Raw genomic sequence first — 15,746 nt, 5'->3', positions numbered from 1 at the left:
TCAGCCTTCTTCAAACAGCTACCCCCACCAGTTGTACTTTGTGGGGACAAATGGCATTATCACGTCACACTGTTCACCAAGGTCGCTACTTCCATGCCCATCATTATGTTCAATCCATCTTGCCCCTTAACTATCTTTCCACTTTATCTCCACTGCTACCTCTGTCTCAGGTTTCATCCCATCTCACCTGGATTACTGGCAGCTGGTCTGGGCATCTACTTTTTACGCCACTCCCTCATCCATTTCCATGCCTTAGCGAAGTGAACTTTTGAAAGTGTAAATCAGGGGCGCCTCGGTGTTGCCGTTGTTAAGCGCGGACTCTGCTTTCTGCTCAGGTCAAGATCTCAGGGTCCTGGGATCCAGTCCTGAGCCCTATCTGGCTCCACGGCACAGCAAGGAGTCAGCTTGAGATTTTCTCTCTGCCTCTGCCCCTCCCACTCCTGAGCGCGTGCGCCCTCTCTCTCTCGCCCTCAAATCAGTAAGTAAATCTTAAAAAAAAAAAAAAAAATCATTGTTACCCTTTTGCTTTAATCCCTTCCATAGTTTCCCATCGCTCTTTTCCTTTTTTTTTTTTAAGATCTTTTTTTTTTATTTTAGAGGGAGCACACATGTGCGGGGTGGGGGGGGAGAGGGATAGGGAGAGAGGGTCTTAAGCAGGCTCCATGCCCAACGTGGAGTCCCACGCAGGGCTCAGTCTTATGACCCTGAGATCATGGCCGCAGTCGAAATCAAAAGTCAGACGATTAACACACTGAGCCACCCAGGCGCCCCTCCCATTGTTCTTAAGATGAACTTCAAACTCCTCAACTTGGTATTAAATACCTCCCTACTTCCCTAGTCTCATCCTGCACAATCTCCCCTTTTTTGACCGGGAGACTTTCCTCAGTTTCTCAAATGCTGCATGTACCTCGCTATCTTCAGGCCTTTATAGCTGTTGTCTTTGAACTGCACCCTTTCTTCTTTCAGCTAAGGTATTTATCCTTAAAGGCTTTTCACATTTTATTCGTAAGCTTTCCTATTCCCCTCTCCTGCCACCCAAATAATGAATTGTGTAATAAGTTTATTGTATTCCTGTTGCCTCTTATATGTAGTTGGTACTCAGTATGTTTTTGTTAACTTAAATGAGTAAGTACGTTACAATGCTTGTTAAAGCAAACTAGGAGGTGACCTGATTTTCTTTAGGAGGAAAGATTAAAGTCAATGCTGTAGGAATAATGGGATTTGGTGTGGTGAATATCACAAATATCTTCGGTCTTATGGTGGGGGAAATTGTAAAAGATAAATTCCTCCAGCTCTTGAAGAGAGGGAGCTTCCTAAACGTTGTATGACTATCCACTTCATACTGTGTTCTCAACCAGCTGGCTTCAGGTTCTAAGCACTAACCTAGGGACATTTCATAAAGAGGTTTTCTTTTGTAGAAGCCAGGTACTTGCACATAATGTATACCACTAGAGGGTGCATTCAACTAAAACTTATCTTTTTAGTCTTATGTTGAATTTTAAACTGTAGAAAGTTGTTCATTTCCTGGCAGTGAAGGAACATGAACTCAAATTGTTTTTGTGGAAGTACATCAAGTGAGGATTAGTAATTGAATAAATAAGTCGTGGAAATCCTGTGGGATTCAGAAGAAAATCTCACTATTACTACTAATAACAGCTAACTTTCATTGAACATTTTATAGGTACCTAGCACTGCGTGCTGAATGCTCTTCATTCATTGCTTACTTCACCCAGTATCCTGAGAGGTAGGTACTATATTTTGTCCATTTTACAGTAAGGAAGCACGCTTGGAAAGCTGAGGTAACTTACCCAAGGTCACGCATTAGTAAGAGGTAGAGTTATGATTTGAATGAAGATCTCCGTTCAAAGGTGTGGGCTCTGCTACTATGAAATAGTGCAGGGGATTGTTTGCCTGCTTGAACCGGCTTTGAAACTAAATTATCCTTGCCCTTGTGAGACTTTATGTTCTTAGAATGTACTCACTTTTACAGTTGATGGGATTATCTTTTTATTAAATTTTAGCCATTCAGATATTATTGAAATACTACAAATAGGCTATTTTCATAGCAGTATTATCTACAGGGTAAAAAAATTTTTTTGAGAGAGATCTAGAGCAGGCACATGTAAGAGGGCCAGGGCCCGGGGGCCGGATCTCAAGCCAACTCCACACTCAGCCCAGAGCCCAGTGCGGCTCTCAATCTCATGACCCTGAGATCATGACCTGAGCTGATATTGAGTGTCAGACACTTAACCAAATGACCCACTCAGGCACCCCTCCACGGGTGAATGTTAAGTGAGGATCTTAAGTTTTGGTTATGAAGGACCAAAGGACCTCATTTTTAGAAAATTGTCAAGTGTATTATGCAGACAAAAAAGGATATAAAACATACAAAGTAATTATAAAACACATTCATGTCAAAACTACCCAGTTTAAGAAGCTGACTATTGCCAGATATTGATTTAAATTATATTGTAATTTTTTACACGGGCAATACATTTTTCTGTTTCAAACAAAATAGGCAATACATTTTTATGTTTCAAACAAAATAGTTATGATAGATATATGATAGATTTCTATCCTGATAGAGATTTTGAGCAAAATATAAACAACTGTGTGAGGATTCTGAAGAGTAAGTAAATGCAGACCCTTGTGGAGGGAAGTCAAAACCCAAAGAAGCAATTAGCACATGGGTGAGTGTCTGCGTGTGAGTGTGTGTGTGTCTTGACCCAGAGAGTGGGTCACAGTCACAAAGTGCATGAGCAGCTAAAACTGTAACAGAAATCCTGCCATCATTTTTCTGGCTGGAAGAAACAGGAAAAAGCATGTAGCAGCCATACCTGGAAAGTGAGGGGGAATCCTGGAAGGGAGAGAGCCATAAAAAGGATGTTTCTCCTTCTGAATGGAAAGCCTTGAGCTAGCTCCTGACCCCACATGCACAAGACAAACTCAGAGGCTTAAGGAAATGAACTGAGATTTGATGGCCACCCACAAAAAAATGAGACAAAGCCTGTAACACAAGTCTAAAAAAGTTAATTGCCTACTAAAATTTTTTTTTTTTTGTAAGGATTAAAACAGGATTCAGAGTATATACAAAATACCATCCACAATGTCCAGGATAAAAATCCAGAATGTAAACTTACACTGGTTCAGTGGTACTTTGAATTCTGGTCTTTTTCCATAATTTGCCTGCTACTATTTCTTTTTCAAGTCCTCAAATAGCTGATCTATGTGTTATGTTTTATAGATGCATTCAGCGGGAGACGCAGGGTGGAGTGTGCTCATTCTATCTTACCTGGAATTGGAACCACTCCCATTAGAATTTTGAATCCTCACTCTTGTCTAGATTGTGTCAAGGTAAGAGGTGCTTGGCCAGCCTAGCTAAAATGACCAGTAGGTGCTGCAGGACTAGGAGTGTCCAAGGCCCAGCCTCAGGGAGCTGGCCCTCTAGCTGAGTCTTAAACTAGTGTGAGCAGATTCAAAACAAGCTCTTTATAGAGTATTTGGAATGGAGGATATGAATCTAGAAAGGATGGCTGGGACCAGATATTGCCAATTGAGTGTTTTTTAATGCCAGATCAAAGGGTTTGCATTTTATTCTTTAGAGCTTAAGCAATGAAGAACTATACATAATTTTTTAGATTATACAGTAGATCCCTTAAGATGGATCTAGAGAAGAGTGTATGTACATAAACCTGTACCTGATGGTGTGCTCAGAACCCTGACGCTTACTGAACTTCTTTGGAATATACAGAAAATGAAAGAGAGTGGAAAATAATTAATGACCCTACTATTGGAAATCAAAATGAGATCCAGACCAGTGACATTCTAATAGCTTCTTTCTTAAAAATCTATCAATTTTTTAAGCTGCTTTAGAACCCCTATAATAAAACCAATGGGTAAAGCAGTTATGAGTTCCTTTTTTCTTCTTTCAGCATCATTTTACACTCTTTAATGAATATGCATTATTTAGAATTTTTAAAGTTTTTTAATTTAAATTCAGTTTAATTAACATATGGTATATGGAGGTAGAATTTAGTAATTCATCAGTTGTATATAACACCCAGTGCTCATTTCATCAAGTGCTCTCCTTAATACCCATCACCCAATTATCCCATCCCCTACCCACCGCCCCTCCAGCAACCCTCAGTTCCCTAGAATTAAGAGTCTCTTATTCTCTTATGGTTTGTTTGTCTCCCTCTCTGATTTTTGTCTTATTTTTCTAAAGAGTTTCTTAATCCATAAGAGTTTTGAAACTGCACATGAGAATTTCCAGTTATATATAGATTTATAGAAATACATACCTCAGAAATCTTACATTCTTGTTTTACGGGTCAGTAAACAAATGTCAGGGAAGTTAAGTGACTGCCATACTAGTGACGGCTTTATTAGCTGGCATGCACATGGAGGTGGCCCTGTGTTTTTTATTCTTCCTTTTCTCACTTAGTAACAAAGTTACAAGCAGTATTGCTTTATTTCAGAGGTGGAAAAAAAAAGGTATCTGAAGTGTTGAACAGGAGAAACCCTTTAGTGGAAGTTGCTTGAGGTCACTAAACAATAGGGAATGGGAATACTATGACACTTGTATTCTCCCATGGAAAAACTTAAATCTTTTTCATATTCTTTGTTTAAACATGAGTAAGAATAGCATTGTGAATATTAATCACAAAAGTGATGTGGCCCTCTGACTCTAATCTAACCCTCTTCTGGTGTATCTCTCAAGTTCGAGTTCCTAATCATGCTTTTTAGTGGTTACAGCGTCTAGTGCTTCAAATGAATACTTAAACCTAAATTACATATAAGTGGTAAGATTTCCAAGCTCTCTTCTCTGAAAGGAGTACTTCTGCTTCTCCGCTTATGTCTGAGGAAATGCTACCTGATTTGGGCCCTGGATGATCCCTTCAGAGGGAGCAGTAGGAGGTCTGTAGTTATAGATGGAATTCAGTAAAATGAGGTAGGTGAGGAAAAAGCATTTTTTGATATATACTGTATGCCAGTACCTTCTTAAATACTAGATACATAATGACAGAGTCCTTGCCTCTCAACAAACAACAACCTGTGAGGGTAAGATACGCAGACTGGTAAACCACTGGGAAGGCAGTAAGGGAAGGAATTACACTGGTAGTAAAGATTATGGGGATAAATTCATTCTTCCTGGGAGATTTTAGAAAACTTCACAGTAGAGTGTGTTACAACTGGGAATGGAGATTAGGGAGGTGATGGGGAGGAGTCAGTAAAGAAATAATCAATTTAATCATTATCTCCAGTAAGCTGATATGCTTTGTGTAAATGAGATGTGTGCACAGAGGGAGGGAGGGAGAAGAATTTAAGGTGATACTTTATAAAGGATGAAAGTGAACATAACCAAGTGACCAAAATGTGTAGTACAGATTTAGTAACTACCATAAGAAATCTACCTATAATAATAAACGACTTAGGATGAACTAATTTAAGACAATCACATAATAGGAAAAAACTAGCCCTCCAAAAGGTTTGGTATAGAAAATAAATGTGACGAGCATTGGATGTTATACTACACAACTGATAAATTAGTGAACACTATATCTGAAACTAAATATATACTATATGTTGGCTAATTGAATTTAAATAATAAAATAAAATAAATGGTCATGGGAAGAAAGGTCCCACAAATATTTTAGGGAATATTTATGGACCAGGAAAATGTATAAAATGATATTGTCTATATTCTGGAAGATGTGAACCTATGATGGTGAGCTCCAACAAGACGAATTGGGCTCAGTCCACACCCCCCAAAAAACACTTATGCCCATAATACCCCAAGGGATAAATGGAGGGCAAATGTGGAATTGTGTCCAGCTGTGGCCAAAGCAGCTCAATATGGAAATCACTAGCAAGCTTTCAAATAGAACATTAGTTATATTGGGTATATGTTGCTTTTAGCTGCCTACAGGATGTGTATTGAAGCAGGAGAGCAAACCAGATTGTACACTCTTCAGTCTGCAGGTGTTGCTGATTTTCCTGTTTTAAAGGAAACAGGACTTTGTTTTAAAAATGTACTGAGGATAGTGGTGATTGTTGTAAGTGTGCTTAGTACCACTTTACACTTAAAACGGTTAAAATGGTAAATTTTATGTATGTTTTACTATTTAAAAATAGAAAAACTGATATTTAACCTTTAACAGTACTTCCATCTTCTCTTGAAGTTCATTTTTACATCTTTCACTATTTAAGGAGCTGTTCTTAAATTTAAGAATCAAGTTGTTACTTGTGTATAATTTTCCTTTCTTATAAAAAATTCAGTTACCAATTTGAATTTAGAAAGTGTTCTTTATGAAGAACAAAGCATTAAAAAAACCTCACTATTTATTAAGCATTTTATGCTCTAAAGCTTCCCAAATAGTTAAGAATGGTAGTACTCATTACATACTAGTACTCATGAGCAGTAATAGTCACTTACACTTGGGGAAAACTAAGATATGGAGAGAGCATAACTAACATTAAATCTGTCAAAACTGGATCCGGGATTTAAAATGTCTGGTCCCTTTCCTGTGCTCAGAGATATGGCCATGTCACATCCTGTGGTTGCCTAATAATTCATTCTATTATTTTCAGGTTCATACTAAAATACACATTGATACCTCGAAAATCCTCATCTGTTCTTCCCAGTTTAATATTCTTCTGAATCTCATAGTGCAGTCCTATTTGGAGGTGGTTGTACTCCCTTCCCCAACCCTCACCACCAACACCCCCCCCATACTCATGATGAATATATTTCTAGAAGAGATGAAAAACAGGGGCCTTATTGGCTTGAAAGGTGCTAGCAGCTTAAAAGAGGGAAAAAAAAAATCTCATCAGTATAATGAGAAAATGTGGGAACTGAGAGAGAAAAATTGTTTAGTGTCTATTAACCGCCCCGCACACACAGGATGGCAAAAGACAAATTGACCTGTCTTAATTAAGCTAAAGCATTAGACCATTAAGTGAATGTTGAAGAACTGTGCCAGGGAGTGTGTTGAATATAATGTGTTACTTAAAACCTTTAGTAAAACTTTTTACCTGTTTACAAGAGAGGGGTGATAGCACTGTCAACCAAATTGTTGTCAAATGAATAAAATGCATAAAAGACTTTAAAACCAACCCTCTTTTACTCGTTAAAGTCTTCTAGTGCTTCATTAATTTTAATGGTATAATCTGGTTCTGATTGAAGTGCACCGGAATGTAGTTAGTGCCTCATCAGCACTGATGAGTTCCCAGTAATTCGGGCTATGATGGCAAAATCACATGTCTGTTTACATCTACTCCATGCGTGTTTGTCCATGTCTTCACAGCTTTTACATCCCAGGAACCCACTGTCTTCTCTCTGACCTCGCGTATATTATGCAAAAGAGACTGCTATTTTCAGAGCTGCTTTTGTACAAGTGAATTCTGTGCAAACAGATTTTTGTGGAGATGCCAGAATAGAACATGTCTTTCCCTTATCTTCAGATTCAGTCTACTGGTCGCCTACGTGAGTCAAACGCATTTTTGAAAAGTAAGGAATCTGATGTATATGTTAAAAAGTAAATGATGGGCTCAGTTCATTGTATTTCCACTGTAGCTCTAAGATTCATAAAACTAATTAAAAATTTTAATTCAAATGTAATTAGCATACTGTGTTATATTAGTTTCAGGTGTCTAATATAATGATGGAGTAATTCTAGCCATTAATCAGTGCTCATCATAAGTGTGCTCTTAATCCCCTTTACCTATTTTACCCGTTTCCCTTCCCACCCCACCTACCTCCCCTCTGGCTACCACTGGTTCTCTATATTAAGAATCTGGTTTTTTGTTTCTTTTTTTTTCTTTCTTGAATTCCACTTATTATGAGTGAAAGCATATGGTATTATCTTCCTTTGACCTATTTCACTTAGCATTATACCCTCTAGATCCATCCATGTTGCAAATGACAAGATTTCATTTTTTTTTATGGCTGAGTGATGTTCCATTATATATATCTACCAAATCCTCTTAAATTCTGCTTTTACAGTTCCATAACTACATCTCTTGAACTGATTTACTCATTGTCAAATATAATTTATTTTTACAGAAAGAAAGATAATTATGATGCACCTCCTTAATCTTTGAGGTATTTTTTATCTGGTGTGGGTATTTTCATAGCATGAGGATAAGTGACTCAGTGAACATATGGGCCCAAAAGCAAGAGATCAAACAGTCTAACCCCATCCCTACTATAGAACAAAACAATAGCACTTAGACATTAGTAGCAACTGGGTAGGGCTTTCTTCCATGATGTGAAGGTGTGTCCACCAGATGTGACCTCCCCCTTTTCTAGGTTCCATGATAACCATTTGCCTTCTCTTCACATAGGTTTTTTACAGAAAAGATAAAATATAGTTAATTTGGCTTTCTTTTCTGAATCATTTGGTTGTAGACTTGCAGTTCTTTGGTCTTACAGATGACTAATCTCTATTACGTGCAGATTTTTCTAGTTTAATTCTCAGATAGCAGTTTTACCTTTTCTTGAGGGTTTTGAGGATCCCTATTAAATGCTCTGTGTCTCAAAAGAAGTATAAGTATAGGTCTCTACATATATAAGAAAAATAAATTTGGTTGGCCCTCGAACAGCATGAGTTTGCACTGCATGGATCCACGTATATGTGGATTTTTTTCAATACAATACTGTAAATGTATTTTCCTTAATGATTTTCTTGACTTTTTTTCTAGCTTTATTGTAAGAACACAGTATGTATAATACATATAACATACAAATATGTGTTAACTGACTGTGGTATCAGTAAAGCTTCTGATTAATAGTAGGCTATCAGTTAAGTTTTGGGGATTCAAAAGTTATATGTGGATTTTTGTGCAGGGGATCAGCACCCCTAACCCATAGTGTGTAAGGGTCAACTGTATTGGGGGGATTTAGTTCATACCACTAACCCCACCCCCACCCCTGCCTTTTCTAAGACTTTCCTTAGGAAGTGAGATCCATGGAAGCCACTTGGAAGCTTCTCCTAGAAGTCTGTATGATGCAAAGAGTAGCTGGTAGTGGCCATGCAAATTTATCACTGAGATCTCCTCTTGCAGGGGGCATAGTTCACCACTCCAGCCAGATACGACCCCTCTGGATCAACCATCATGTTCATATTGAGTCCAGGCTTCCCGTACTCTGCTTTCAGTTCATAAATGAGCAAGGCCCGTTCCTGCCTTAGGACATGCAAGACTTTTCTAACAGGCGTGAAGACCCCTATGGGCCTGTATGAAACTTTCCTGGACCTGTGTTGTAGTCTGGGACTTCCTTTCTTCCCTTTCATTCTAGTATGGTGTTCTGAACACATCTCCCTTCTCATGCTCCCTCCTACAAATAGCACTTTCATGTTGAATCCTGCCATGGCATCTGCTTCCTGGCCAACCCAGATGCAGTTGATAATTTTGTTTCAGGCCTTTGGGTTCTTCCTGATACTTTTGTTAACTTGTCCTATGGAATACTGAGAAAGGAATGTTGTGTATTTGTTTATTTCCTCTTTAATTTCTGTCAGTTTGGGCTTCATGTATTTTGAAACTTAGTAGATGAATAGATATGTAGAATTTTTGTTTTCTTAGTGGATTTACATGTACATAATTATAAAATGTCTTCCCTTTATCTTTTTGTTTTGTTTTAAAAAAAACCATTTTATTATCTTTTATGATAATTTGGGCTATCTGAGATCAGCGGAATGTCTTTTTTATGTTTTGGAGATTTATCAGTTTTATCGCATGCATCTGTCATTTTTTTGGTTATTTTCACTGAGTAGTACTCAGACTGTTACTAAAATCAACAGTTTTACATCTTGCGGTGTCTTCAGAGTATCATTCTCTTGATTGTTTTTTTTTTTTTAATTTTAATTCCAGCAGAGTTAACATACAGTGTTATATTCATTTCAGGTGTTAAAATATAGTGATTGAACAATTCGGTACACTACTCAGTGCCCATCAAGATAAGTGTACTCTTTTTTTTTTTTTTTTAAAGATTTTATTTGTTTATTGGAGAGAGAGAATGAGAGAGAGACAGAGAGAGCACATGAGAAGGGGGAGAGTCAGAGGGAGAAGCAGACTCCCCGCTAAGCAGGGAGCCCGATGCAGGACTCGATCCTGGGACTCCAGGATCATGACCTGAGCCGAAGGCAGGCACCCAACCAACCGAGCCACCCAGGCGCCCTAGATAAGTGTACTCTTAAGCCGCTTCATCTAATTCATCCATCCCCCCTCACCACCCCTCTGGTAACCATCAGTTTGTTTTCTATAGTTAAGAGTCTGTTTCTTGGTTTGTTTCTTTTTTTCTTTGTTTTGTTTCTTAAATTCCACATATGAGTGAAATCATAAAGTATTTATCTTTCTCTGACTGATTTCACTTAGCATTATACTCTCTAGATCCATCTATATTGCAAACGGCAAGATTTCATTCTTTTTTATGGCTAATACTCCATTGTGTGTGTGTGTGTGTGTGTGTGTGTGTGTGTGTATACACACATACACCACATCTTGATCCATTGCTCTATCAGTGGACACTTGGGCTGCTTCCATAATTTGGCTATTGCAAATAAAGTTGCAGTAAGCACAGGGGTGCATATATCTTTTCAAAATAGTGTTTCTGTGTCCTTTGGGTAAATACCCAGTAGCAGAATTACTGGATCATATGGTAATTCTATTCTTAATTTTTTGAGGAGCCTCCATACTATTTTCCACAGCAGCTGCACCAGTTTGCATTCCAACCAACAGTGCAAGAGGGTTCCTTTTTCTCCACATTCTTAACACATTTGTTGTTTCTTGTGTTTTTGTTTTTAGCCATTCTCACAGGTTGAGGTGCTACCTCACTGCGGTTTTGACTTGCATTTTCATGATGATTAGTAATGTTGAGCATCTTTTCACGTGTATGTCGTCTCTGTAGAAATGTCCATGTCTTTTGCCTGTTTTTCAGTTGGATTATTTGTGTTTTTTGGTGTTGAGTTGTGTAAGTTCTTTTTTTAAAAAGATTTTTATTTTGAGAGAGATAGCGAGAGAGAGAGAGCAGGAATGGGGGTTGGAGAGAAGGAGAAGCAGGTTCCCCGCTGTGCAGGGAGCCCAGTGCGGGCCTCGATCTCAGAAACCTGGGATCATGACCAGAGCTGAAGCAGACACTTAACCAACTGAGCCACCCAGGCACCCTGAGTTGTCTAAGTTCTTCATATATTTTTGGAATTCAAACTTTCATCAGATATGTTACTAGCAAGGATCTTCTCCATTCTGTAGGTTGTCTTTTACTTTTTTTTTTTTAAGATTTTATTTATTTATTTGAGAGAGAGAGAGAATGTGAGATAGAGAGCATGAGAGGGAAGAGGGTCAGAGGGAGAAGCAGACTCCCTGACGAGCAGGGAGTCCGATGTGGGACTCGATCCCGGGACTCCCGGATCATGACCTGAGCCGAAGGCAGTCGCTTAACCAACTGAGCCACCCAGGCACCCCTGTCTTTTACTTTTGTTGACTTGTTTCCTTTGATCTGTAGAAGCTTTTTATTTTGATGTAGTCCCAATAGTTTATTTTTGCTTTTGTTTCCCTTGCCTAAAGAGGCCTAGAAAAATGTTGCCGCAGCCAATGTCAGAGAAACTGTGCTCTCTTTAAGGATTTTTATGGTTTCAGGTCTCACGTTTAAATTCTTAATTCATTTTGAGTTTATTTCTGTGTATGGGGTAAGAACGTGGTCCACTTTCTTTTGCATGCAATTGTCCAGTTTTCCCAACACCGTTTGTTGAAGAGACTTTTTCCCATTTCATATTCTTGCCTCCTTTGTCAAAGAATAATTGACCATATAATTAGGTTTGTTTCTGGGCTCTCCGTTTTGTTCCATGGATCTGTGTGTCTGTTTTTGTGCCAGTACCGTACTGTCTGGATTACTACAGCTTTATAGTTTATCTTGAAATCTGAAATTGTAATGCCTGCAGTTTTGTTCTTCTTTTTCAAGATTGCTCTGGCTGTTCAGGTTTTTTTATGGTTCTATACAAATTTTCGGATTTAGGATTCTAGTTCTGTGAAAAATGCTGTTGGTATTTTGATAAGGATTGAATTGAATCTGTAGATTGGGTAGTATAGACGTTTTAACGATATTTGTTCTTCCAGTCCATGAACACGGAATGTTTTTCCATTTCTTTGTGTCATCTTCAGTTTCTTTAATCTGTGTTTTATAGTTTTCAGAGTATAGGTCTTTGACCTCCTTGGTTAAGTTTATTCCTAGGTATTTTATTATTTGGGGGGCAATTGTAAATGGGATTGTTTTTTTAATTTCTTTCTGCTGTTTCATTATTAGTGTATAGAAATGCAATGGATTTCTGTATATTGATTTTGTATACTGCAACCTTACTGAAATCATTTATCAATTCTAGTAGTTTTTTGTGCAGTATTTAGGATTTTCTATGTATAGTATCATGTCATCGGCAAGCTGTGACTGTTTCAGTTCTTTGCTTCCAATTTGGATGGTTTTATTTCTTATCTGATTGCTATGGCTAGGACTTCCAGTATTATGTTGAATAAAAGTGGTGAGAGTGCCCATCCTTGTTTTGCTCCTGATCTTAAGGGGAAAAAAACTCAGTTTTTCATCATTGTGTATGATGTTAGCTGTGGGTTTTCACATATGGCCTTTATTATGGTGAGGTATGTTCCCTCTAAACCTACTTCGTTGAGGATTTTTATCATGAATGGATGTTGTAGTTTGTCAAATGCTTTTTCTGCATCTATTGAAATGATCTTATGGTTTTTATCCTTTCTCTTCTTGTTGGGATATGATGACTGATTTGCAAATATTGAACCACTCTTGCATCTCAGGAATAAATCCCATTTGATTGTGGTGAATGCTTTTTTTTTTTTTTTTTAACAAATTGTTGGGTTCAGTTTGCTAAAATTTTGTTTATTTTTGCATCTATGTTCATCAGAGATATGGGTCTGTAGTTCTCTTTTTTCATAGTGTCTTTATCTGGTTTTGGTATCAGGGTAATGTGGCCTCATAGAAGGAATTTGGAAGCTTTCCTTTCTCTTCTATTTTTTGAAATACTTTAAGAAACTCTTTAAATGTTTGGTAGAATCACCTGTGAAGCCATCTGGTCCTGGACTTCTGTTTGTTGGGAGTTTTTTGATCACTGATTCAATTTCATTCCTGGTTATTGTTCTGTTTAAATTTTGTATTTCTTCCTGATTTAGTTTTGGGAGATTATAGGTTTTTAGGAATTTATCCATTTCTTCTAGGTTGTCCAATTTGTTGGCGTATAATTTTTCATAATATTGTCTTACAATCCTTTGTATCTCTTCGGTGTTATTTCTCCTCTTTCATTTATTTTGTTTAAATCTTTTTTTTTTAAGAGTCTGGATAGAGGTGTAACATTTCTGTTGATCTTTTCAAAGAACCAGCTCCTGGTTTCATTGTTCTATTTCTTTTCTTTTTCTTTTCTTTTTTTTTTTTTAGATTTCATTTATTTTTGCTTCAATTTTTATTTCCTTTTGTTGCTTTTGGGTTTTCTTTGTTCTTCCTTTTCAAGCTCCTTTATATTTAAGTTTAGGTTATTTGAGATTTGTCTTGTTTCTTGAGCTAGGCCTGCATTGCTATATTCTTCCTTCTTAGAACAGCTTTTACTGCATGCCCAAAATTTTGGACTGTTGTGTTTTCATTTTCATTTGCCTCAATGTACTTTTTGATTTCTTCTTTGATTTCTTGGCTAACCCATTCATTGTTAGGTAACATGTTATTCAGTCTACATGTATTTCTGTTCTTTTTTTTTTTTAAGATTTATTTATTTATTTGAGAGAGTGAGAATGAGGGGGGGGAGGGTTAGAGGGAGAAGCAGGCTCCTCGCTGAGCAGGGAGCCCGATGCGGGACTCGATCCTGGGACTCCAGGATCATGACCTGAGCCGAAGGCAGTCGCTTAACCAACTGAGCCACCCAGGTGCCCCCATGTATTTCTGTTCTTTCCAGATTTTTTTCTTGTGGTCCATTGCTAGTTTCATAGCTTTGTGGTCAGAAAAGATGCATGATATGACTTCAATCTTTGTGAATTTGTTTAGACTTGTTTTGTGACCTAATACGTGATCTCTTGTGGAGATTGTTCTTTGTGCACTTGAAAAGAATGTGTATTCTGCTTTTTTAGGATGGAATGTTCTGAATATATCTGTTAGATCCATCTGGTCCAATGTGCATTCAAAGCCACTGTTTCCTTGTTGATTTTCTGTTTAGATGATCTATCCATTGATGTAAGTGGGGTTTTAAAGTACTATTATTGTATTACTATTGATCACTTCCTTTATGCTTGTTATTAGCTGCTTTATGTATTCACATGCTCCCACATTGGGTGCACAAATATTTACAATTGTTATGTCTTATTGGATTGTTTCCTTTATTATTACATAGTGTCGTCCTTTGTCTCTTGTTATAGTCTTTTTTTTAAAGTCTATTTTGTCCGATATAAGTATTGCTACTCTGGCTTTCTTTTCACTTCCATTTGAATGATAAATGCTTTTCCCTCCCTTTTCATTCGTATGTGTCTTTAGGTCTGAAATAAGTCTCTTGTAGGCAGCATATAGAGGAATATTTCCTTTTTATCCATTCTGTCACCTTGTGTCTTTTGATTGGAGTGTTTAGTCCATTTACATTCCAAGTAATTATTGATAGGTATATAATTATTGCCCATTTTGTTACTCAGTTTATAGTTGTTTTTGTAGTTCTCTGTTTCTTTTCTTGCTTTCTCACTGCTTGCTGGCTTTCTTTAGTGATATACTTGGATTCCTTTCTCTTTATTTTTTGTATATATATTATTGATTTTTTATTTGGGGTTACCATTAGACTTGTGCATAACATCTTATGTGTATAGCAGTCTATATTAAGTTGAGGGCTGCTTAAGTATGAACCCATTCTTTACTCCTCTGCACCCTGCATTTTTGGTTTATAGTGTCATACTTTACATCCTTTTATTTTGTGAATCCCCTGACTGATTTTTATAGATATGTTTGATTTCACTGCTTTTGTGTTTCCTATTTTTCCTATTCTTACTATATGGTATTTCCTTTCCACTTAAAGAGTCCCCTTTTACATTTCTTATAGGGTTGGTTTAGTGCTTATGAATTCCTTTAACATTTGTTTTTCTGGGAAGCTGTTTCTCTCTCCTTCTATTATGAGTGATAGCCTTGCTGGATAGAGTATTCTTAGCTGCAGGCTTTTTTTGTTTGTTTTTTTTTTTTCCTTTCAGCATTTTGAATACATCATGCTTTCTTCAGGCCTGCAAAGTTTCTGCTGAAAAATCAGCGAATAGCCTTTCCCTTGTATGTAACTGTTTTCTTTCTTGTGCTGCTTTGAAAATTCTCTATCACTACTGTTGGCCATTTTAATCACTGTTTCTTGGCGTGACCCTCCTTGGGTGGATTCTGTTGGGAGCTCTGTGTGCCTCCTGGATCTGGATCTCTGTTTCCTTCCCAGATAAGGAAAGTTTTCATCTATTATTTCTTCTAATAAATTTGCTGACCCCCTTTCTTTCTCTTCTCCTTCTGGGATCCCTATAATGTGAATGTTATTATGCACGATGGTGTCGCTGAGTTCCTAAAGTGTGTTTTCATTTTTTATTTTTTTCTCTCTGCTGTTCACCTTGATTGCTTTCTATCACTCTGTCCTCCAGGTTGCTCATCCATTCTTCTGTTTCCTCTAGTCTGTTTCATCTAGTGTATTTATTTCAGTTCCTGAATTCATCTGATTGGTTCTTTATGTTCTGTGTCATTG

The 15,746-nt window shown here is 37.4% G+C and overlaps 1 long non-coding RNA gene across 2 annotated transcripts in view; it reads left to right on the top strand.

Moving 5' to 3' along the window:
• Positions 1-15,746, top strand: part of LOC141371593 (uncharacterized) — a 35,712-nt gene that overhangs the window by 608 nt on the left and 19,358 nt on the right. Inside the window, exons 2-4 of one of the 2 annotated variants that reach the window (XR_012376670.1) lie at positions 1,682-1,744; positions 3,245-3,354; positions 7,308-7,510. This is a non-coding gene — a long non-coding RNA (uncharacterized lncRNA). The remainder of the gene's footprint in view (positions 1-1,681; positions 1,745-3,244; positions 3,355-7,307; positions 7,511-15,746) is intronic. The other variant, XR_012376672.1, reaches the window with a different exon arrangement.

This window comes from Callorhinus ursinus, unplaced genomic scaffold, assembly GCF_003265705.2.
Source record: "Callorhinus ursinus isolate GAN/ISIS: 27379988/994484 unplaced genomic scaffold, GSC_fseal_2.0 scaffold3, whole genome shotgun sequence".
NCBI lineage: Eukaryota > Metazoa > Chordata > Mammalia > Carnivora > Otariidae > Callorhinus > Callorhinus ursinus.
The sequence above is the reverse complement of the archived record's forward strand: the minus strand, read 5'-3'. Positions and strand labels throughout refer to the sequence as shown.